Genomic DNA, 22,849 nt, shown 5'->3' with positions numbered 1-22,849 from the left:
AGTACGTATTATACCCAGTTCCCACACGCAGAAAAATTTATGTTAGAAATATGTTTGGATCCAAACAAATATATGTTTGGGACCGGTTGCAAACAAATATATGTTTGGATCCAAACATAATATGTTTGGGTCCAAACAAATATATGTTTGCAACATTTTGTAACATATCTCAATTTGATATGTTTGGGTAAAACATATTTTTTATTTTTGCCTTATTAAGTTAGAACATTTTTTTCATGGGTGGAGAGAGGATGTTTGTCAACGAGAGTAATAACAGTGCTCTCGCGGCTGTGGAATGCTGTTTATAATAAAGAGTTGTGTGTATTGTATAATAGAAGACGTAGAAGCGAAGAAGGGGGCTTTGGTGGCATGTATGCGTCAAACTCGTGTGTTTCTTGTTTTGTTGTTGCTAACCAACGAAGAAGAAAAGAAGAAATGATATGAATTATATTTTTTTCTTTCTTCAGTGTTTTAGTTGCCTTTGTAGAGTCAAGACGGTAAAGTGAGTGAATAAATCAGTGTTTTGTGTTTTCTTAAAGAAATTGTGTTTTTAGTAAATTAAATACCCAATACATTTTATAATTGAATCGGAAAGTTGAATGGAATTATTTTATTGGACAAGGAAGAAATCGCATTTAATATTGGTAATTACATACATACTTATGTATATTTGAAATATGGCATATCCATATTTATTTATTACATTACATAATCATTTGATTCTAGATGCCGATTCCCCGCTGATGATTTCAACTAAGAGGACAATTTGTTTTATTTCACAACTAAGGAGAAGCGTTCAACTACGTTTCTATATATTTTTCCTTTTTAAAAGTGTGACTACAAGTGTGTTATGTATTTCTTTGGAATTTTGTATGTACCTATGTGTTTGTTGTTCTTTTGCCTCTTAATAAAAAACCACAACATTTGTGTGTATACTATAGAGATAGCCAGTGAGCTCTTACTGAGAGCAAGTGAGCACACATTTTAAAGTGTTTTACATTGAAATTTACGCTCCCTTGCTCTCAGTAAGCGCCCACTGGTGCATGTGTTTGTTTTTTTTTTTTTGTGCCTTTTGGGTTTGTATTTTTTTGCACCCAAACATATAAAATGTTTGCACCCAAACATAAAATTGTTTCCACCCAAACATATCTTTGTTTGCACCCAAACATATATATCTTTGCACCCAAACATAAATATCTTTGCACCCAAACATATATATGTTTGCACCCAAACATATATTTGTTTCCACCCAAACATATATTTGTTTGCAGACCTAAACATATATTATGTTTGGGACTGTTGCAAACATATATATGTTTGCTGCAAAATATGTTTGGGACATATGTTAGAGAGGCCGATTTTTTTTTTTGCGTGCACATTATTAAGGATCCAGAAACTATCACTGAAAGGGAATTTCACCCGATATGAACGCACCTCAAATTAGTAAGGAAGTTTGAAAGCAACTATCCTCACCTAGCTAAGAACGAAAATCCTGTAATTTGCACCCAAACATATAATTTGTTTGCACCCAAACATATGTTATGTTTGGGACTGATTGCAAACAAATATATGTTTGCTGCAAAATATGTTTGGAACATATGTTAGAGAGGCCTTTTTTCCTTCGTGTACCATCCGTTTCGACTACACCAACTCGGCAATTTATTCACAGCTCAGTTAGTCACAACCTGAGCTGAATTCTTATCTTGCTCAGGAGTCCGTTGTTTCAGCTAATGTCTGACAGATAATGTTGTCGCATAGTGTACCTAATATTCTATATAAATGTTTTTATGCATCTCTGGTTCTTTGTCTGCCAAATTGTCTACCTTTCGTTGCAATCGAACCACAACAACACAGACGCAGATGAAAAAGAAAAAAACGATCGCAGCATGAGTGCCACACTCATCACTGGCACTCATATGTGGCACATTATAAATTAAAACAAGTTTAAAAATGGACCGACCCCCTCAATCAAGTCAAACAGCTGTCCTCAGCATTCATCTACACACATTGCTCTGTTATGATACACTTCTAAGCGGAGTGCGGGACAATCTTTGACGTTGATATACATATTTAATTTATTAACATTTTTTGCTGGCTACGCAGCATTTTTTTCTGTAAGCGGAAGTAAATAGTTATTGTTGTTAGTCTATATGATGATCCATCTTTCTTTAAGCGTGTGTGCAGGTTTTGTGCGTGTATTTTCTGGTCAAATTGTGCGGGTTTACTTGTAAATTGTTTTGTTCCTGGATGTTTTTAAACTGCTTGCAGATTTTTTTGGAACACTATGAAAGTCTTGAAAATAGTGACCTTCGAGTAACCAACCAGAACGAAACGGAAAACGATGATTCTGTATTGATCGAAAAATCTAAAAAGTCCTACTTTAACCAACTAAAACGCCTGGTGGGCAGGAATATTAATGAAAGGAAAGGAGTGACTTCCAATATTATATGAAATTTCAAGATGGACTATTTACGTTCATTCCTTTTGGTACCTCCTAAACAAACTTGCTTACATTCGGTCTAAGGTAAATACCTTAGGAAATGTCATACACAGATCTAGTAGAGTAGGGCATCCATCACCCCTTTGGGTCCCTTTATTATTACAATATTTTACTATATTACAATTCCCCCCATTGTACATAACAATATTATCTCAAATAGATGCTGAGCATCATAATGATCATTAACGTGACACATATTTTATTTCTTTCCCTTTTTCGTTTTATTTTTTTCTTAGTTTTAAAATATTTTTGAATTCAAACACAAAACAAACAACCAAAAAATCAACAGAAGATGAACATCAAAAAAAAACTAAATATTCACATAAATATTTATAACAGGTTTAAACATACACCTGTATGTCTGCCCCTCATACGCACACCAGCATAAGCTAGTCTGTTATGGTCGATCTCGTTTTGGGAAATGTTTTTTTTTGTTAGACAGAAGTTTTAAGCTCACCCAACTATTGACGACCTTAAAATCGATAGTTGAGTAGTTGTATTTACGCCCATGAAATGCACTCGTGTGCCATATTAAAGATATAGAACAAATGAATTCATTGTTGGGGAGTAGATAAGTTTCTCAAAATTCCAATATGATCTATAGTTTGACCTTGGGATTGTTTAATAGTTCCAGACAAGTTGTCTTTGTGTTTTTGGTTTTGTGTTTTTTCATCAAATTCATGAGAAAAAAATTTTATTGGAATTACAAAGCCTTGACGAAAGCACTTCTTGTCTATGGTCAGTTAACAAAAAGTTTTGTTGTACCCCAAGTTTGCATTAACTTGCATCCCATTAGCCATCCTAAACATATATTGTAAAACGTTATATACCAAGTGCATACCTTAAGATACCAATCCGACTGATAAAACATACTCTTTGCAAAAATTATGAGGATGAAATGAGTACAAGAGTAAAATCAAGAAAGCAAAAATGTTTGTGGGTCGATAGAGGAAAGTGTCCAGATTTTGTAAGCATACCAAATCCAAAGGTAATCGGAGCTCTGAATCTACTAACAGGGACTCACTTCATCGGTTGCATGGATTAACTAGTCTCAAAAGATTTAAATGGACATTTAATAACTGTCAGCCTTACAAATTGCCAGGACTGGATGGTCAGCTAAGCTTCAAGACGCAGCGGAACCGGTGTTAACAATCTTGACAGAAATTTTTAAGACCTGTCTGCTTTTCACTTACATATTTGGTCTATGGAAAGTGATAAAGGTGACCTACACATCAAAAGCAGTAAACCTAAAGATGATAGACCAATTAGTCGTTCTTCCTTTCTATTGAAGATAATGGAGAGGTTGCTAGGCCTTGAAATTAGGGCACAATTGGATTCCATAAAAAGCGACAACTCTCAGCAAGCAAACATCAAGCAAAAAAGTCAGTCTGAGATGGTTGAACACGTTGAGAATAATATGGCAAATTCAAACTTTACTTTGGCGACCTTTTTCGATATAGAGGGGCTTTCAATAACGTGAAGTTTGAATCCACCCATAACGCTCAGGAACAGCACAGGAATTTCTTCCATGTTACTGAAGTGGATTGATGAGATGCTGAATAGCCGGATTGTCAATTTGGGCATAGGGGAGAGTTCCACTAGGAAAACTGTTAGCAGACGCAGCAAGGGGTACTTCTCTAAACCATACCCAGGCTTGTGGTAATAAATTGAATTCTTGTGCGCTTCGCTAAAGGTGTTGTATGACCGATAAGATGTGGATTTTTACCCACCTTGTGGGACCTGATTCAAAGGGCTGGGCCATGACAATTGGCTTGAAGACCAAGAAACACAAAACACCCCGATTTCCAACCACCAGTTTCGGCTGTAGATGCAATAGAACCTTCTCTTGAAACTAAATATCTCGATACAATCGAGGAGCGACAGAAAATGAACTCCATTGGTAAAATTCGGGGACTCGGACCACATGTCAAGTCAATGGTTGCATGTAAACGTTGTTTTGTCCATCTAAATTGTCATATTCCCAAGTGCCTGCCACAAGAACGCACTTGAGAAACATCCACTATTGTTCAAACTATCAAGTGTGCAACGGACTATGTCAATTATAGCCAGTGCAATCGTTGTACGATAATAATAATAATAGTTTCACAAACATCCCATACGGGACAAGGGAGACTCCTCTCATATCAATGAGTGCACCCCGATTCATATTAGCTCAATGATCGATGTACGATACTTTTAACTATTCCAATGTCGTTGTATAGCCGGTGCAGCTCGTAGACCAATTTCGAAGGATTAAAATAGCACGTACACGTCGTCAAGCAATTGAAAGTAACAACCATTCTACCTATTTTTCATTCCTGATATTTCAGAGTAATTTAATCTTTGCCCACAATTTACTCTGTCCTGTACCAATGTTTCATTGCTTCTGGTGACCTAGTGACTTTTTCGTCTATTATCGCCCACTAGCTCGTCTACTTCAAGAGTAAGTTCCCCAAATCTTAGGTCCTCAGTGCAAACATGACGAAGCTCATCACGCCCGTTACGTCGTATAAAGTGATTTCGAAAGATTCCTTTTTGTAAGTATGGTGCTGCGGTTTGAGCAAACCCTATATCTGAGTTCATGTTCTAATAATCTCTCTCATCTTTTCGCCACTGCTCTAGATGCAATTTTTAGACCAGAGCAATGTCGAATTCGGAACGTGTAAGGCAGAGAAGAAGGTAGGCTGCTGCTGCTTTGCAATGGTTCAGCATAATCTTTACCAGATTTTCAGGTATTCTTCTCTTTTCGACCACCTTAATCATACTGCCACCTTCTTCATTAATCATCAGTACCTTATTGCGATATCTCCGTTATTTGGTCGCCTACGCCAACCTACTTTGAATCATTGTAAAGATGGGATTTTCTACTTTCATATTCAGACTTTGTTTTTGAAAGGTCCCCAACCAAAGCTGTGATATTCGCCATTATTATTAAAATCTCAAAAAGGAAAAGTTGTGTTCTATTAGCGGCTATTGCGATATCTTCGTTGTTTGACCACCTACGACAACCTACGTTACATCGTTGCAAAGGTGATATCTTCCACTTTCATTAGCAGGTTTTTGCTATACCCCATATAAAAGCGGAGATATTCGCTTTGAAATAAAGTTTTTACTTTTTCTTCACATAAGTTTTTTGCCCATTCCGACCCCTGAATATTATCCGACCATCACCAAAATCAATAGGTTTCTTCCCCTCCGGGACCTTCATCATCACCCAAAATTTGGTGACGATCGGATTAAAATTGCGACCTGTAGCGTGATTACAAGGTTTAGATGGACAGACGGACGGACGGACACACATAGCCAAATCGACTCAGCTCGTCGAGACATTCATTTTGGTATATCCACGTATGGGTCTACGACCATTATTTCGATGCGTTACAAACTTTTTAGCCAAAACCAACTTATAATACCCTCCACACATAATGGCGTAGGGTATAAAAATGTGTTCAGCTAGCTGAAATGTACTACCTATGAGGCTATATCAAAGTGTCGACCTATCTTTACATATTTTGATTGACAAGTATCATAACTGCAGAGAACCTCAACAGTCAAATTGCGGGTAGTTTCGTCATACAATGTAGCTAAGACAATGAAAATACTGAAAGTCGGGAGGTACCGTTATATGACAATTTTTAGTGAAGAAGTTTCGTGACCATTGAAAATTGTAATGTTCGATGGTTGCTGGAGAAGTTTCGTGGCCACAGAGAACATCTAATGTCAAATTACATCTGAATTCGGTTAAAAATAGCAGCTAAAACCCTCAAAATACCGAAAATTTGGGAGGTTCCGTTATATGGGAGCCAAAACATAGATCTATGTTGACGAGTTTTGGCGGAGAAGTTTCGTGGCCACAGAACTTGACCTGCAAAGACGCATATATATATACCCTACACCACACTGTGGTAAGGGGTATTATGTCTTTGTGCATTTGTATGTAACAAACAAAAGGAAACGAAATAGACCCATAGTTCCTTTTGGGGATATACATATAATCACTTTCTGAGTCAATTTCTGCATGTCCGTCCGTCCGTCTGTCTATCCATGTATTTTTGTTCGCAACGTACAGGTCGCATTTTCTGTCCGATTCAGCTGAAAATTGGGGAATATAATTTTTTAGCCATAGGAAAAAAGCTATTTATTTTGGTAAAAATCGGTTCAGATTTGGATATAGCTCCCATATATATTTTCGGCCGATTTGACGTATTTGCTGCACCAAACACGCTATATAAACCCGATTTTGATGAAACCTGGAATGTGTGACTGAATTTGGTCTAGAAATAAGTGTACCAAATTATATCGAAATCGGTTCAGATTTGGATATAGCTCCCATATATATTTTCGCCCGATTTGACGTATTTGCTGCACCAAACAAGCTATATACGTCCAATTTTGATAAAACATAGAATGTGTGACTGAATTCGATATAGAAATAAGTGTGCCAAATTATATCGAAATCGGTTCAGATTTAGATATAGCTCCCATATATATTTTCGCCCGATTTCACGTATTTGCTGCACCAAACACGCTACATATGTTTGATTTCCATGAAATATAAAATGTGTCACTGAATTCGGTCTAAAACTAAGTGTGCCAAATTACATCGAAATCGGTTCCGATTTGGATATAGCTCCCATATATATTTTCGGCCCATTTGACGTATTTCTTGCACCAAACACGCTATACACGTTCGATTTTGATGAAATTGGGAATGTTTGACTGAATTCGGTCTAGAAATAAGTGCACCAAAATATATCGAAATAGCTTCAGATTTATATGTAGCACCCATATACACTTTTACCCGATTTCACGTATTTGCTGCACCAAACACCCTATATCTGTTTAATTTTGATGAAATTTGGAATGTGTGACGGAATTTTGTCTAGTAATAAGGGTACCATATTATATAGAAATCAGTTCAAGTTGATATATATCTCATATATATATCTTACATATTTACAGTGGTGTAGGGCATCATATAGTCGGCCCCGCCCGACTATGATCCTTTCCTTACTTGTTTTAAGTTAGTTAAGGCGCACCGTACATGACACTGTTTTATAAGGAAGCGATACACTCAGTGCATAGTCCCAATTTGAACTTCTATATCTCAAAAATGGTAAAAACTACGAAAATATCATGCACGTAAATCTTGTAAAGTATTTTTACTGCTACAATAGGACTTGTGGTTTCCAAGCAAAAACGTGAAAACCTAAAAAACTCTAAAAAAGTGAACTTCTCATCTATGAACTTTGTAGTTTCAGAATCCGCAATAACTTCCCAGGTGAAGCACCTCTCATTTAAAGTTAGCTAAGGGGCACCGTGGTTATATTTCTACAACACTCCTAAGCGTACCATTGATTCCTAGTTGATGGTAATTGCGGCAGGGAATAGGACATTCCTTGCCATTTTATATATGGAATTGATCCGAATCGATATACAGCTATCAGATTAGAATAAAATTTACATTTTATACTAGAGAAATGATATCTGCCCCTTCTGCAGCAACTGTCGCTATTAAATATATATATAAGTGCAAATGTTATTCAAAACTTCATTCTATGTTGTAACCGCCTCGTACCAAAAAATGTAGGTCATCAAAATCCATTAACAATTATTTATTTATTAGTTTTCCTAATGCAATTCATTGATTGTTTAGTAATTATAACTTTTACAAAGATGTAATTAACGGTCATTGTCCGGTAATTGAATTTGGTTGTGGTCGAAAGGTAAGAAAAAAAACGAATAACCAAAAAGACGCCGGTGATGGGGTTCAACCTTGTCTTTGCCGTTGTAAGAAAACAAACAAATGCTTAGTTCAATTCAATTAATCTGACATTTGTTGTAAGGGAAAAAAAGCAAAGATTTTTTCAATTGGCTTTCAAAAATTTCAACAAAAGTTTTATAGATTTGCAACTGAAGAGAAAAAAGTTCAAACCCAAAAAAACCAATAGTCATCATTAATTCTTTGTTAACCAAAGTGGAAAAAAATCTGAACGAAACTGATTTTGTTAGCTTGACTCCATTACTATCGACATCGTCGTGGTCATGACGATGATCATCAAATCTTATATAATGGCACTACAAACGCAATGGCAAACACAGACACACCATTTTGGCTTTACTTTTTGGTTGGTTGGTTGATCAGCGCTTTGTCTTGTCTTGTATTTAAAACTTTGACCACTCGTTTGATTACAAACTAAGTCAAGGTTGTCCTTGATCAATCAGGTGAATGCCCTAAACATTATCCCAATAGCAATAAAAATACCTTAACACTAATAACAACGACAATAACAATACCAATACAAACATACGTATTGGCAGGGAGATATTTATATTTTAAAAACTATACCAAAACTAATACCAAATACAAATACAAGCAAACTCCTCAGCATCATATTCAAAATAGATTGATTCGTTGTTATTCAGCAATAACGTCACGTGAACGTGAGAAAAAAAAAAACAAAAAAAAAGCATATTAAGATGTTCACATTCTTTGGTATGTTGCCCCTTTTGCCTTATGGCCTTGCACTGAGAAGGTCTGCGATTCAACCTCTGGCAAGAACATCAAAATGTTGGGCGGTGGCAAATAATAGCCATGAAAAACTTATTGACAAGTAGTGTCGTAAGACACGCCGTTCGGACTCGGTGAAAAAGTAGGTCCCATATATGTATGTATATCATTAGACAGCGGAATTTTATGCAACCACAATTTTTGATACGATTTATGTCAAATTTTGAGACAGCACATTTTTGAATTCTGCCCCTTTATTCTGTAACTTTTTTAACAACTTTACTCAATGTTTATTTTACAACAATTTCATTTGTTTGTTAATTAACAACTTTTCAATCGATAAAAGATATAGAATAGGCCTAATGATTAAGTTCAAAAATATTTATGAGTACAATTTTTTTCTGTTTAAAATTCTCTTCAGACAAGTCATTAAAGTAGAGAAATGTACAACCACAGCCACTATTTTCAAAATACCGAAAATAGGAAAGTAGAAGCTATATGAAGACGTGGTCATATACAGACAAATTTCAGGTGGAAAATTGTATATCCCCAACAAAGACTATATAAGGAGTTTCAGTCATTTCGGTGGGATTTTGAGGCCACAACCTCCAAAATACCGAAAATCGGGAGGTACCGTTCTATAGGAGCTATTTGAAGACGTGGTCATATACCTCAAATTTCAGGTGGAAAGTTGAATACCCACAACGAAGATCAAATACCAAATTTTAGTCATTTCAAGGCGATATACCGAAAATAAGGAGGTAACGTTCTAGGGTGGCTATATGAAGACTTGAACCTATACCGACAAATTTCAGGTGGAAAGTTTTATATCCCCAACGAAAACTTAGTACCAAATTTCAAATCGGCGGGTACCGTTCTATGGGAGCTATATGAAGACATGGTCATATAACGACAAATTTCAGGCGGAATGTTGAATACCCACAACGAAGACCAAATACCAAATTTCAGTCATTTGTTATATACGCCCAACGAAGACTGAAAACCAAATTTCAGTAATTTCGGTGGGATATTCAGGTCACAACCTCCAAAATACCGAAAATCGGGAGTTACCGTTCTATGGGAGCTATGTGAGGACGTGGTCATATACGGACAAATTTCAGGTGGAAAGTTTAATACCCCCAACGACGGTGATATTTATCCGACTAATTTCCTCGATCTTACTTTGGAGTCCATTGTAATTAAATTGCAAAAAGAATGTATTTTCAGGGATTGGAACAGGTTGCTGTTGGGGAGACTGCGGGGGAATCTCGTTTTCTGATGATGACGTCGACGTCTGACTGGGGTATGTGTTCACACAGCATTCAGCAACATAGTCCCTGTCTTAGTCTCTTATATGGACGAGCCCAGAGCCACCCAGAGATGAAACTGAGCACATATACATATATTGCTCCTGGTTTTTCCTCCGACCCGGCACAGACCTAAATAATCCGGAACAGACATTCCGGAATATGCTGCACCCAAAGCAGAAAAACGATACAAATACAAACATATAGGTTGCAGCCGCTGGCCTGAATACGGGTGTTGTGTGGTATAAAAGAACCCACCGCCATGGGATTGGTGGGTTCATCAGTCATTTTAGTTGGTGCTGACAGGGTTTTTAGAGCTATTGGGCTATTATGTAAGGAAGTATGGGTTTTTTCTTCAAAATAGCCTGCACAAAAAAATTAAAACTATCCGAGACATATCCTTAAACTGCGCACGTGGGTGTTACCCGAAGATACCCGAATGGACCAATATAGCCCATATCTGAACCATTTTTCATTTGGTCTGAAACTAATTTCGTCCAAGCATACCTGGGCTCCAATATCATTATTTCGAGGGGCCTACTTTTGAACAACTTATATTAACTTCTTCCCTCTAAACCCAAAGAAATGGACTCGATTCTCAAATTATGACGTATAAAATAAATATGTTCATATGTCAGTAAGTATCTCATCGCTTGTGAAATACAGCAACAATGTTACGTGACTCAAAGACGGTATGCTGTGCTGGGTCTCATTCACTTGTAGCACCACCTCACATTATTGACTTACACACATAATAAGCTGATTGTTTAAGCTGGAACTGAAAATGCGTCTCCCGAGCTGCTATTCGCTTGATGTTTAACGACGACGATAAAAGCAGACTACGTCATTAAATATACATAATTAAGCGTTTGGTAAATATGGTCAATATTACCCCCCAACCGACCATTCGTTTCAACACCCCACAACAGTTGGTCAGCCACCAATAACAACATATTATGGAATGCGTTACTGATGTTGCTGCTATCTTTTGTTTTAGTGGCTGGCGATCTTGAATGCATTTCCTAGATATTCATAGGTATGTGCGTGCTTTATAAATATGCAAAGCTTATGACCAAGCTTGTATTAGAGAGCGTCGAGATTGTTAATTAAATTTCTTAAAATAATTTAAATTAAAATTTCATACTGTTTTTTAATACACATTTTAAACAAGAGATAAGAAAATGGTAACATTTTGAAATAAGCCCCCCATCCGCCGACGAATAGCGGTTTCACAAAAATTCACGTGCTTTCTTTGCACCAACAGACATACAAACCTTCTTTGACAATGAAATTCATTCCAATTTCAAATAATATTTTACTTAGTCATGCCGATGTTGGTTGGTTGATTTAGCAACTCAGCATTGCAAAAACACCAACTTAACACTTCTTCATCTGTAGCCCTGAACATGACGCCGACAATATTTCAAGTTGGAAAAAAAAACACAGCCGAAAAAGTTAAAAATCTCCAAAACACACAACCACGGTTGAAACATTTTGAAGATTAAGAAAAACAAAACACAATTTAAATAAAAAACTGTCGAGTTAGCATGAAAAGTCGAACAACATTGACATCTAAAAATTTATTTCGTTTTTGTGATGGAACAGAAAAAAATGAAGATAGAAAAATTAATGAAAAAATAGTAAAACAACTTTTTAAAATAATAAAATAAAAATGAAAGGGTGTTTCTTAAGACCCTTTTCAAAGGAAAGGATGCATCATAAGAACCTTTTCCAAAGGAAAGAATGCTTTATAAGACCCGTTCCAAATTAAAGGGTGTTTCCAAAGAAAATGGTGCTTCGCAAGACAATGCTTCTTTAGACCGTTTCCCAAGAAAAGGGTGCTTCTTTAGACCGTTTTCCAAGAAAAGGGAATTTCTTTATAACGTTTCTCAAGGAAAGGATGCTTCTTTATAACGTTTCTCAAGGAAAGGATGCTTCTTTAGACCATTTTCCAAGGAAAGGGTGCTTATTTGGACCATTTTCCACAGAAAGTGTGCTTCCTCCTTAGACCGTTTTCCAAGGAAAGGGTGCTTCTTAAGACCATTTTCCAAGGAAAGGGTTCTTCTTTAGACCGTTTTCCAAGGAAAGGGTTCTTCTTTATACCGTTTCTCAAGGAAATGGTGCTTCTTTATACCGTTTCTCAAGGAAAGGGTGCTTCTTTAGACCATTTTCCAAGGAAAGGGTGCTTCTTTGGACCGTTTTCCAAGAAAGGGTGCTTCTTTAGACCGTTTCCCAAGGAAAGGGTGCTTCTTTAGACCGTTTTTCAAGGAAAGGGTGCTTCTTTATACCGTTTCTCAAGGAAATGGTGCTTCTTTATACCGTTTCTCAAGGAAAGGGTGCTTCTTTAGACCATTTTCCAAGGAAAGGGTGCTTCTTTGGACCGTTTTCCAAGAAAGGGTGCTTCTTTAGACCGTTTCCCAAGGAAAGGGTGCTTCTTTAGACCGTTTTTCAAGGAAAGGGTGCTTCTTAAAACCGTTTTCCAAGGAAAGGGTTCTTCTTTAGACCGTTTTCCAAGGAAAGGGTTCTTCTTTAGACCGTTTTCCAAGGAAAGGGTTCTTCTTTAGACCGTTTTCCAAGGAAAAGGTGCTTCTTAAGGCCGTTTTCCAAAGAAAGGGTGCTTCTTTAGACCGGTTTCCAAAGACAGGGTGCTTCGTTAGACCGTTTCTAAGGAAATGGTGTTTCTTTAGACCGTTTCCCAAGGAAGAGGTATTTCTTTAGACCGTTTTCCAAGCAAAGAAAGCTTCTTAAGACCGTTTCCCAAGGAAAGGGTGCTTCTCTAGACCGTTTTCCAAAGAAAGGGTGCTTCTTTAGACCGTTTTCCAACGAAAAGGTGCTTCGTTAGACCGTTTTCTAAGGAAAGGGTGCTCCTTTAGACCGTTTTCCAAGGAAAGTGTGCTTCTTTAGACCGTTTTCCAAAGGAAAGGAATGTTCTTTAGATTGTTTTCCAAGGAAAGGGTGCTTCTTTAGACCATTTTCAAAGGAAAGGGTGCTAATTTAGACTGTTTTCAAAGGAATGGTTGCTTCTTTAAACCATTTTTTAAGGAAAAAGTGCTTCTTTAGACCGTTTTCCAAGGAAGGAGTGTTTCTTTAGACCGTTTTACAAGGAAACGGTGCTTCTTTAGACCGTTTTCCAAAGAAATGGTGCTTCGTTAGACCGTTTTCTATGGAAAGGGTGCTCCTTTAGTCCGTTTTCCAAGGAAAAGGTGTTTCTTTAGACCGTTTCCCAAGGAAAGGGTGCTTTTTCAGACCATTTCCCAAGGAAATGGTGCTTTTTCAGACCGTTTCCCAAGGAAAGGGTGCTTCTTTAGAGCATTTTCCAAGAAAATTGTGGTTCTTCTGACCATTTTCCACAGAAAGAGTGTTTCTTTAGACCGTTTTCCAAGGAAAGAGTGGTTCTTTAGACCGTTTTCCAAGGAAAGGGTGTTTCTTTAGACCGTTTTCCAAGGAAAGGGTTCTTCTTTAGACCATTTTTCAGGAAAGGGTGCTTCTATAGACCGTTTTCCAAGGAAAGGAAGGTTCTTTAGATCGTTTTTTAAGGAAAGGGTGCTTCTTTAGACCGTTTTCCAAGGAAAGTGTGCTCCTTTAGACCGTTTTCCAAGGAAAGTGTGCTCCTTTAGACCGTTTTCCAAGGAAAGTGTGCTTCTTTAGGGTGCTTCGTTAGACCATTTTCCACAGAAAGAATGTTTCTTTAGACCGTTTTCCAAGGAAAGAGTGGTTCTTTAGACCGTTTTCCAAGGAAAGGGTATTTCTTTAGACCGTTTTCCAAGGAAAGAAAGCTTCTTAAGACCGTTTCCCAAGGAAAGGGTGCTTCTCTAGACCGTTTTCCAATGAAAGGGTGCTTCTTTAGACCGTTTTCCAACGAAAAGGTGCTTCGTTAGACCGTTTTCTAAGGAAAGGGTGCTCCTTTAGACCGTTTTCCAAGGAAAGTGTGCTTCTTTAGACCGTTTTCCAAAGGAAAGGAAGGTTCTTTAGATTGTTTTCCAAGGAAAGGGTGCTTCTTTAGACCATTTTCAAAGGAAAGGGTGCTAATTTAGACTGTTTTCAAAGGAAAGGGTGCTTCTTTAAACCATTTTTTAAGGAAAAAGTGCTTCTTTAGACCGTTTTCCAAGGAAGGAGTGTTTCTTTAGACCGTTTTACAAGGAAGGAGTGTTTCTTTAGACCGTTTTACAAGGAAACGGTGCTTCTTTAGACCGTTTTCCAAAGAAAGGGTGCTTCGTTAGACCGTTTTCTATGGAAAGGGTGCTCCTTTAGTCCGTTTTCCAAGGAAAAGGTGTTTCTTTAGACCGTTTCCCAAGGAAAGGGTGCTTTTTCAGACCATTTCCCAAGGAAATGGTGCTTTTTCAGACCGTTTCCCAAGGAAATTGTGCTTTTTCAGACCGTTTCCCAAGGAAAGGGTGCTTCTTTAGAGCATTTTCCAAGAAAATTGTGGTTCTTCTGACCATTTTCCACAGAAAGAGTGTTTCTTTAGACCGTTTTCCAAGGAAAGGGTGGTTCTTTAGACCGTTTTCCAAGGAAAGGGTGTTTCTTTAGACCGTTTTCCAAGGAAAGGGTTCTTCTTTAGACCATTTTTCAGGAAAGGGTGCTTCTATAGACCGTTTTCCAAGGAAAGGAAGGTTCTTTAGATCGTTTTTTAAGGAAAGGGTGCTTCTTTAGACCGTTTTCCAAGGAAAGTGTGCTCCTTTAGACCGTTTTCCAAGGAAAGTGTGCTCCTTTAGACCGTTTTCCATGGAAAGTGTGCTTCTTTAGGCCGTTTTCCAAGGAAAGGGTGCTTCTTTAGACCGTTTTCCAAGGAAAGGGTGCTAATTTAGACTGTTTTCCAAGGAAAGGGTGCTTCTTTAAACCATTTTTAAGGAAAAAGTGCTTCTTTAGACCGTTTTGCAAGGAAGTAGTGTTTCTTTAGACTGTTTTACAAGGAAACGGTGTTCCTTTAGACAGTTTTCCAAGGAAAGTGTCCTCCTTTAGACCGTTTTCCAAGAAAAGTGTGCTTCTTTAGACCGTTTTCCAAGGAAAGGGTGCTTCTTTACACCGTTTTCTAAGGAAATGGTTCTTCTTGAGACCATTTTCCAATGAAAGGATGCTTTTTTAGACCGTTTTCCAAGGAAAGGGTGCTTCTTTGAACTGTTTTCCAAGGAAAGAGTGTTTCTTTATACCGTTTTCCAAGGAAAAGGTGCTTCTTTAGACCATTTTCAAAGGAAAGGGTGCTAATTTAGACTGTTTTCCAAGGAAAGGGTGCTTCTTTAAACCATTTTTTAAGGAAAAAGTGCTTCTTTAGACCGTTTTCCAAGGAAGGAGTGTTTCTTTAGACCGTTTTACAAGGAAGGAGTGTTTCTTTAGACCGTTTTACTAGGAAACGGTGCTTCTTTAGACCGTTTTCCAAGGAAAGGGTGCTACTTTAGACCGTTTTCCAAGGAAAGGGTGCTTCTTTAGACCGTTTTCCAAGGAAAAGGTGCTTCTTTAGACCGTTTCCAATAGAAAGACTGCTTCTCCTGCAGGGGCTCCTCAGCTGCCCACTTCTTGGAGTTGTGGAGTTGATATAATTGTTGGACTGAGGGAAACCATCCAATAAAGATCAAACCCGAACAGGCGGAATAATCATGTGTCTGTGACAACGTCGACCTTTTTATGGGCTGCTGGTCCGAAGTCGACTAATCCAAAGAGGATGTGGCAACCTGCTGCGAAGAAATCGACACTGTCACAACCGGTTCATCCATTTGTTTCGTATGTTTCGGTGACGATGAAGGTTGGTAAGAACATCAATACTGTACTGAACTAGCACGTGATAGCTCTAAATCTATAAATTTACTAATTGATAAATCTTTAGGCCACCGACGTGCGACTACATCGGCAAATTTCATGAGATCTACATTGAGAAGGAGCATCTGACCTGCTATCTCTTAACGTAGAAACATTTCCATTCTCTCACACGATACAGAAGAGATAGAGACGACAAAGTATCTATTTTGTACGTGTCACTTTCTTCACGCAAGCATACATCGACGACTGGATAAATATGAGACAGATATTTTCAACTTCTTATCGGATATTGTCCTGTTTAAAATTGCCAAAAATTATTCTCTTTCATTCACTTCTCACTATTATCCTCAACACCATGGACCAAAGGGCTTCAATTGAAGCGGTCACAGATTGTTCGGTGGTTGCGCATCCTTTAATCTAACCTAACATAGCGTCAGATGACTAGCCCCAACATCACTTTGTGCGAAATCTGTTAGGAACAGAAAATAAATAACTTTTGGTGTCTATACATTCATTTGCTACCAGCACAGCACTGAAAACACCAAAAATATGCTGTTGCTATGCAACTCTAGTTTTTTATTTCAATAGCAAAAGCAATTCATGTGCTATGCTGCAAACATTGAAATACCATAGCACATGACATATGCTACTGCTTTGGAATCTTCAGAGCACATAGCATAGACAACAAAATAAAAAATAAAAACTATTGCTGTGCTAGTCAAAGCATTTTATGTATAGCATAGCAATAGTTTTCGTTATTGATTTTGATGGCAATGCTATGTGCTGTGTAGATTTCAGAAGCACAGCATAGATCATGTGCTATGCTACTTTTTTATGTTCGTAGCAGAGCACAGCAACAGTTTTCGATTTGGTTTTTGAAAACAGCACAGCATAGCAATAGCACTCGTTTTTGTTTTGGATGTTATGGTTATGTGCTATGCTGCGACGCTTTCACAGCACCAGCATAGTAGAGTTGTGCAAAGGAACTATATGGAACTATCTCGTTCACTTCGCAGTTCCAATGGCCCACATTTTTTCTTTGAACAAACTGCGTATACTTAATACCACACGTTACATTTCATGATGTTATTCATACGTTTTGGAACTAGTACAAGGAACTAGGAACTAGATACCCAACTCTACAGCATAGACCCTGTGCTATGCTGTGAAAAACTAGTAGCAAATCCAAACACTGTTCATTAGTCTATGTTGACAGGCTGTAGAGCACCGATAAAAAGAAACACTCAAAACAATCCCAACAAGCCGGCACTCAATATATTGATGACGTCTTCAAGTTTGAGCCAGAAAAACAAAACCAGCCAACCAAGAGCAGTAAAGCATTGTCTTGTGAGTTTCAAGAAAGTGTGAGTGGTGTCTAAGAAACATAATGCGTAGCCCAAACGATAATTTTAATGGCATGTTTTTGTTTCGTTCGGTATCTATCAGCTACAGGTGAACAAAACAAAATCAACACGGGAAATATACCAAAAACCCAAATAAAATATGACAACAACAACAAGAAATAGACAAAGCATTGTTGTGGTCTTGTCAATTAAGTTTGTTTGCCATAGCTTTGGGAGTAGGGAAATACGAAGAAGGTGTGTATTGTTGAGTGAGCATTGTGTGTTTTGGATGGCTCGACGTTGTTGTTAGCTGTTTTGTGCTGCTTTGTGGCTCAATTTTGAGTTTTGTTACCAATACAGCGATCAACTTTTAACTATCAGTCTTGACTTGGCCAGCTTAGCAGACAGCAGCAGTGTTTAAACCAAAATAAAAAGAAAACAGAAACGAATACGAATTGCAAAAGTTTTGTTTCGTAGGAAAGAAAAACAAAATACCAACTACAATTTTTATTTCTTCTTTCTAATCAAACGAACAAAATTGAAATAAAAACAAATGAAAAGAATAATTACACAAAAAATGAAAAATAAATAATGGTGTTGAGAAGAATATTAAGAAAATTACAATAAATCAAAAGAAATATTGGCGAAAAAACAAGTGAAAATTTAACGAAACTCTGGCAAAAGTGCTTTGGAAGTTAAAACGAAACGAAATAATTGTTGATAACGATTGCAAAATTTGGTTTCCGCAAAGAAAAACAACAAACAAAAAATAATAACAAACATAAATAAATTATTTAACAAATAACGCGTCTGATTTATGCTCGCCATCTAATATTGTGACACTCTGAGGGGATTTTTATTCCGAAAAAAAGTGTTGATTCTTTTTGCCTTCACTGCCGTCACGTCTCGTTTACATTGGACACGAGGAATCACATTTCTTAACGCTGTAGTTCCGTGTTTCATCGTGCACAATAACAAACCATAAAAAAGGTAAGCAGATTTATTAACTCGATGCCAGTGTTGCCGTTCGGAATTTATGTTACATACCAATTTATGGCTTAGAAACGGAAAAAACCAAAAGTTGAAGGAATGAAAAACTAAAGATACATATGTATGTACATAAATATTTTTGTTAAGTGCTAATGTGCTATTTTTAGGGCATAAGTTGAATATACGGACTGGATTCGGATCGATGATAAAAAAATTTCCATTTAAAGGAAAATTTTGTTCGCTTTAGCCAAGATTTGTTCCTGTCCATAGGAGAAAATCTTAAATCCCCGACCGAAGGCCGACTATATATGAAAAAATTTCAATTTAAACTAAACTTATCATCGAAACCAAGTGATTTTTGAACTTTCGGAGCCTATATCTCGGGAAGTATGGACTTCCTGCCCATGATATATATATTGGCGTTGTCAACACTAAAAGCCCTATATGTGATAAAAATTTCAGTTCGATCCGAGTCCAGTCCAAACATTCAATCTGCTCCATTTTAAGAAACGTGTCAAATGAATTCTATCGCCTTTGTCGTTTAAGTTTTATTATATTGTGTTTCAAGTCTTTGGGAGTAAACTTAGTCATTCATTCGTATACAAATCTAATTTATATACGAATTATACAACGAATGCAAAATTAAGTCAAAAATTGAAGTAAAAAACTTGGCTCATTTGAATAGAACCCCCCTTTAAAACTTGAGTATACAAAAAGACTGTATTAGAATATTGATGCATAGTCACTCTATATTGAAAACGAATTACTTTCAGTAATATTCAGTAAAAGTATATCCCTCCTGTTTAAGAATAAAACCGTATATCCTGATTTGGCAAGGATTCTTGTTATAATGAAGTGAAATGTCTAACAAGGCTTGCCTTTTTCTCTCAACAGGTTTATTTTTTGGAAGCATATTGTCGCCTACAGCAGCGTCGCCAAACAGAATACCATCAAACTGAAGCAAGTCTTTATGTATAGGTGAAAAAACAACAACAACATGATGTTTATCAGTCGTGTTTTGCTCACGTACACAGTGAATGAGGGAGAATGGCAAAAGCGAAACAACTCAGTGGGCGCCCGCAGTATACAGATGGGCGTCCCTGCCCTAGAGTCGTATATTATACGCATAAGTCATTCCCATACATTTTAGAAAAAATATTAAAGAAATCGGCAAATTTCTAAAAAAATTCAGGAAATCTCAGAAAAAAATCGGATATTTGAGCCCTCGGAAAAAAATTTTAGCTGGGCAACTTTTACTCACACAATAAAACTTTTGTGTATGTGAAACTGCGTTAGCGCAAGCAACGTAAATGCCTATGCCCGCAGGCATATGATTTTTCTCTGCTGGCCATCACTGGTCTTGGTCATGGAGCTGTCAGTTTATTGCCCATTGGATGCTACGGGGGCCGATATTTCTGTTTTACACCAGTGTGGATTTGGAGTTTAGAGCTGTTTGCTCCTTTGTAGTTTACTACAATTTTTTAGTCTCGATATAGTTCTTTAATCAGATTTATTATTTTATTTGAAATACACAGATAAAACTTACTGCATTTTAGGAATAGTGTTCATAAAGACTTGCCAAGGTTCAAATTTCTTCATTTCATGATCGCCTTTCATAAAGCAACAAATACTGGTTTCTTCTGAGAGATTGAAAAAAATAATTTTGGCGAGTCGTTTTGTTTTTATTGACTAAAACCACCACCACCAATCAAACCAGAGACAAATTTTGCAGTTTTTTATAATGATTTTATTTTGTATTATTGTAATTTATCGTTTCTTCTAATAAATTTCACTGTATTTGTTATCGTCTTGTGAGCATAGCAGAACAATATTAACCATATGTAGATACATGTTGAGTCTATCAGCACTAGGTTGAGATATTAGATGTTGCCTTTATATTATGGAAATTAAAAAATTGTACATGCGAACTATATCGTACAGCCAATCACTTTGTTTTTTCGACACCAAACATACTGTAGTTGTTTGGTTTGTCAGTTCGTACGGTGGTAGTTTAGCGTAAAGCGTTTAGTTGTATTTCAGTCAGGTTGTGCGTTGTTGTGGTTTGTTGATATAGTCTCAATGTGCTGGTGAGACGATGATACCATTCAAAAGAAAAAGAGAACAATGTTGAGAGCATTTTCCAAACAAGAGAGAAATATGGGAGCAAATAATGAGAATGTAGGGAAAAATAGGAAAGTGATTTTGCATCTCATGAAAATCATATATATTTTGGAAAAATAGTGAGGTACCTGTACAGTATGAAAAATCTACATCAAATATTTTTTCCGTGTAATGGTTGCAGCTATTGCATTCTATATTACAGACCTTGAGACAGTATCAAAGGCTCGTGGGAAGTCCACAAATATATACAAGGTAAAGTTGGCAGTTGTATTATTGTGGTCAGCATAGGGCCTATTTTTTCTGAAGCCAGGCTTCTCATTCCCTAAGGTTTTGTCGAAAAAAGGTAAGATCCGATTTTATACTATTTGAGCAATGATTTTCCTTATGGCATTTTGGAGTGTAATGTCGCGCCAATTTTTACACTCTGTCAAATTTGTTTCGCCGTCTTTCCATAATTTATGGTATTTCCTCTGTTCTCCAGGCATCCCGCATGACTTCTGTGATGCTGGTACTCCTTTTTACTTTACTTTATCTTTACATTTAATTTAAAATTAGTGTTTTAACCAATAAAATTAATTGTAGTCTCACTACTGAGGTGGCTATACTCCAATGATACATTTTTAGTTTCTAGCCTACATAAAAACTAGAGTTTCTCTGTTGTTGATGAATAATTACAGCAATCTAATGAAAAGTATTGCTGGATTGAGAGAATGAGAGTGCATGTGGATTGTAATTGTTGAAATAATAATGAAATATGCTGATAATGGTTTTTCGATTTTGTCGCTATTTGGAACACCTGTGCAACGTTTACTAAATTTTTCAATTAGGTAGGTGGAGTTCCTATAATCGTGATGCATAGAATATGGGGTAAAATTACAGGTAGATCGAACAAAATTGACTGAAATATAATCGTTGAAAAGAAAATATCATTGTGTTTTGTATGTAATCTAACATAAATGCGATTTTCTCAAAATGGAATATTTGAAGGCGGTGCTCACTCTGGATCAACAACAAATGAACCGAGGGTTTAATAAGGTCATAAAAATCCTGCCTTTAAATAAAGATTTTTATAAATTTAAATTTTGGACCATAAAACGGCCTATTTTTTAAATCGAAATGTTATTTTGACTGTGACCCAAAATATCCAGACCAGGCGCCACAAACGCTTTTTTAAAAACAGTGTTTCGTAGGCGGTTATTTCTCACAAATCTATGCAATATTTTTTAACGAAAATATTACCGATTTGCCCTACTAGGAAATAGGATCTAAATATTTCTTTTGTGGGATGGACGACTGGGGATAACCTCTTAATTAAAACCGGCCAAGTTAAAAATTAGGAAAATATTCCAAAAAGACAATGAAAAATGGCAACTCTTAAATTGGTTTCATAAAATACTTGTGGAGAAAGAGCGACTTGAAATCAATCTCTGAGTAAAACAAGAACTGAGTCAATGCATTTCGGTCTTGTTTTTGTTTATTTCTAAAACAGTATGCAGATTTGAGTGTTTTCCTCTAAAATAGTTAAGACTTCTCTTGTCAGTTTATATTTTTGTCAAACACTAGAAAATTCAAGTCATTTCCTTCAACCATTTTTGTACAAATTTTGAAGGTTTATTTACCGATTTGTTCGTTTGTTTGGTTTTCATTCAGTTTTGCATTTCTGAGGGTTGCATGAGGCAATCATTTATATATTATTATTTGCTCCATATTTATTTGGGTTAGTTTTTTTTTTTGGGTTAATGAATGAATGAATACTCATCGATCGAATTATGCTAATCGCGATAATTGACTGATCACACATATGGAATTGTGTGCATATAAATTTATTATTTTTGGAAATCAAATGGAATATATTAAAAAAATAAATACAAAGAGCTTATAAATAGATTAGACTAGAATATAAACTATTTAGCGATATTACTCACTAAAGTATGATCAAAATAAATTAAATCAAGTAAATTTAAAAAAAAATGATTGGAGAATAATAATAACATAATTGTTCTACAAACATCCCAGAAGAAATAAGGGTGACTTCTATCATATCAATGAAAGAGGACCTACTGTTTATCGCCGAGACCGAGAGGTGTGTCTTGAGGCACCACTTATAGAGAAGTTGTACATGACTCATATACCAAGGAAATGTCGCCAACATTACGCTGAGGGGTAATCTGATGTTGCCTGGCCTAAGTATTCAGCGTCCAAAGCGGATGTGCATACCATTGCACCACGGTGGTACGCCATATAAATGGATTAATAAACCTTATTTACACTGGCACTAAAACAGATGTTTTGGGGAAGTACGTATTGTTTGCAAATTTCCAAT

General features: G+C 36.6%; 2 protein-coding genes across 4 annotated transcripts in view; one reads left to right on the top strand and one right to left on the bottom strand.

The window, feature by feature from the left end:
• The window catches only part of LOC141387347 (putative fatty acyl-CoA reductase CG5065), a 197,436-nt gene that overhangs the window by 161,532 nt on the left and 13,055 nt on the right, over positions 1 to 22,849 (bottom strand). The window lies entirely within an intron of this gene.
• Positions 17,412 to 22,849, top strand: part of LOC141387349 (putative fatty acyl-CoA reductase CG8303) — a 55,401-nt gene continuing 49,963 nt past the window's right edge. Inside the window, exon 1 of the mRNA XM_073956920.1 lies at positions 17,412 to 18,405. The gene's annotated coding sequence lies outside the window, so the exon portion shown is untranslated. The remainder of the gene's footprint in view (positions 18,406 to 22,849) is intronic.

Source organism: Musca autumnalis, unplaced genomic scaffold (genome assembly GCF_047663935.1).
Source record: "Musca autumnalis isolate F117 unplaced genomic scaffold, ASM4766393v1 scaffold_5, whole genome shotgun sequence".
Classification (NCBI taxonomy): domain Eukaryota; kingdom Metazoa; phylum Arthropoda; class Insecta; order Diptera; family Muscidae; genus Musca; species Musca autumnalis.
This window is presented reverse-complemented; position numbering and strand designations above follow the sequence as displayed.